Raw genomic sequence first — 3,272 nt, 5'->3', positions numbered from 1 at the left:
TTTTGCTCGTTTAAGAGGGCTCTGCTGCCACGTTTGCCGAATTTGGCGATCGCCTGTGTTATAACTCCAGCAGAATAGGATTGCACAAGACACTGGTAACTTTCTTTCTTTCGCTCCATGATACAGGGAGTTTCGCCCGTTTTATAAGGCCTTGCTGCTGCCGTATCCAAATTATGCGGTCTCCTCTTGCGCAGTTCCGGTAGAAAGGCACAGCGTAAGCCGTCATTAATATGCCTTTGGTATACCACGATACAAGGGGTTTCGTACGTTTTAAAGGACTCTGTTGCTGCCTTTGCCGCATTTGGTGGTCGCTTCTGTTGCGATCCCTGTAGAAGAGCATCATAAGCCGTTGATAATATCTGTTTGGAACCATGATTAAAGAGGTTTTGCCCGTTCTAAAGGGCTCTGCTGCGGTCTTTTACGGATTTTGCGGTCGCCTCCGTTACAATCCCAGCGGGAAGGGCAATAGCATAAGCCGTCTCGAATATGCCTTTGACACCATGATACAAAGGGTTTTGCCCGTTTTAGAGGGCTCTGCCGGCGCCTCTTCCAAATTTTGCGGTCACCACTGTCAAAATCCCAGTACAAGGGCCTAGTATAAGTCGTTGATAATGGCTTCGCTATGCAGAATACACCAGTGACTCTTTGTGGTGTATTCCATGGGTGCCCCTGCCATCATCGGGGTTGCAGAAAGGTTACTTTTTACTTTTCTCAAAGAAGTTGGCAAGTGATGCAATGTTTCAGAAGGATACTGTGGTGGTGGTGGTGATGGTGAAAGGGCTTGCCGTTGTCGGCCTCACCTATATGGGCAACGTCACGACTGACGCCCTGGGGAAATGTGCATCCTGGCCAGACTTCTAGGGTCACTGTGGGTCATTTCTTGCAGGTCGAGGTGTAAGCATACCATGGACTTGTTTATGCGTGCTGCACTTCGAGAACAATTGGTTGATTACCATGAACAGTGAAATTCAAACGGCTTCGTAACGGATATGTTCTCAAGAGGTGAACCACCCCAGGCCATAGTCATGAACTATTTGTTGTTGTTGTTGTAACGGATATGTCTTTTCCTCAGACTTTAGCACCAGTGCTCATAGGCGTCTGTTGCCGTGTAAATGTTCGGACTGCCGGCGATTTGCTGTGCAAGTTCACTTTTGTGCCCGTATCTTGACAAGTTTTTTTCCTTGCCGTCGCGGCTCTCTCACGCTGAATTCAAACGGAAGGTATCAGCCTTTGGTCCGTTGCGCAACTCGTATCAGCAGCGAAGAGGAACGACAATTTCTTCTTTGTCATTGTTGTTGCGGCTGGCACTATCATCAATGCGCATAGAAGCCAAGATGCGGTACCCGGCGTGATAAGATGTCTGCGTGATTTCTAGTGGAGAGAACCATAGGGTGGTATGTCTATATGGATACATATCTATGCGTATATGCATTGGTGGCCAAGGTGTATCGGGAAATCTCATGAATTACAGGGGAGTGGTTGGAAAAATTCAGGGGGAGCGTACACCTCCCTGGGGGGTGGGGGTAATCACCCTGGAAAGGACCGCAATTATAGCAAAGTACCTTAGCGTAAACAGCTGAGTGGTATAGTTATTAGGCATTCGCATATACAATTCGTCAATGAGAAACTTCACTTGACACACCAGCAGAGACAAATGAGCTTCTTTTCCAAATTAGACATTGAAAATTTGAAAGGCGTTGCAAGTTCTTTGTACATAGTTCTTCACGAACGATTATCCCAACGTCCAGGAGCACTGAAATTGTCGGTTTACACACTGTATTGCTGATTTTGCTTGCATTTTCAACGTGAAAAAGAAAAAGGAAATCAGGGAAAGAGAAATAATTAAAAATATTCACACAATGACCCTATACTACTCCATCTATATTACTCCATCTAAACTACTCCATCTATATTTTTTTCTTTTTTTTCACTCCGCCTCTCTGTGCTCAGTATACAGTTTTTCGCGCATGATATCCGGAGAGGCTGCTGCTATGCTGTAAGCCCATAAACTTAGTGTAATAATTAAGATGATGACATTCTCTGCACTTGTCTCCACTATAACTTCTCAATTATCATATTACTTACAGTGTAGCTTATCAAAATGCACGTTCAGACCAGATCGCTAATCGCTATAACTACTAGCTGAGGTTCATGAGTCACAAGAACTGCTCGAATGTGAATGTCCTTCCTAACGTCGACAGGAGCAACACTACATCGAGCAAGGGTAAAAACAATGCCTGAAAACCTGGTTTCATTCCCACTTCTTCATTATTGGTGTGCGTGTGTGTGTGGGGGGGGGGGGGCAGCTTTATTCTATTTAGTGGTCAAGAGCCCTCGGGACACAGAATAGCTGACTGCAAGCCATGCACATGCGGCCCGCGTGTGTGAGAGCCCTGCTTGCCCTGATCTAAGCATTACTTCATCTTAAGCGATAAATAAATAATGTACTCGAGGGCGCGTAGCACTTGTTTAGCGTTATCTCCAAATCTGGTATTGAGTTCTGCTCCAAAATATCTGGTCCAAAGAAGTCGCGTTTGATCAAACTATTGCCACTCGCATCGCCACAGCACTCGCAGACGCCAAACTGTCCGTATCTTCCATTTCATTTAGTAATAATTCTGGATATAAACGTGATATCGAAGATGTCATCACTTAATTACGTAGTCTGTGTATCCATGCTTAATAGCTATGAGTCCGCGGCCCATACCTGATTCCCTTGCCAGAGCCCGCGAAGTAGCGTTTGGTCAAATCATTCATTTTCAAGCGACCAAAGAACAAACAGGAGACAAGATCAGACACAAGTCGCTCTGTTGTTGTTTCGTGTTTGTTCTTTGGTCGCTTGTGGATTTACACCCAACCAGCCCAATCTATATACTTCAGACATTTTGCCAAATCGTCGCCCAAGAGGCACTCACTGGCACCAATTTGTCAGTTTCCTCTATTTTAGCTCGTAATAACTCTTGATACCAATTTGATACTGATGGTATCATCATAAAATTACGTAGTCTGTGTATCGTCTGCGGACCGTAGCTGCTGTCCTTGCTGCACTCTTAGAATTCGCATTTAGTGAATTTGTCGTCCAGAAGGCTATCACAGGCGCCAACCTGCCAATTTCATCCGGCAATCTCCCGATATCTGGAAAGTCTCATGCTCGTTCCCACAGTTATACATCACGTCTTATTCTTTATCTTATGCGAATGCTCCCGGGCGTGTTATCGGTGTTGTTATCAGGTCGGGGCGCGAAAAGGGAATTGTTCGCCTCAGATACGTCC

This window comes from Ornithodoros turicata, chromosome 3 (assembly GCF_037126465.1).
Source record: "Ornithodoros turicata isolate Travis chromosome 3, ASM3712646v1, whole genome shotgun sequence".
Taxonomy (NCBI): Eukaryota; Metazoa; Arthropoda; class Arachnida; order Ixodida; family Argasidae; genus Ornithodoros; species Ornithodoros turicata.
The sequence above is the reverse complement of the archived record's forward strand: the minus strand, read 5'-3'. Positions refer to the sequence as shown.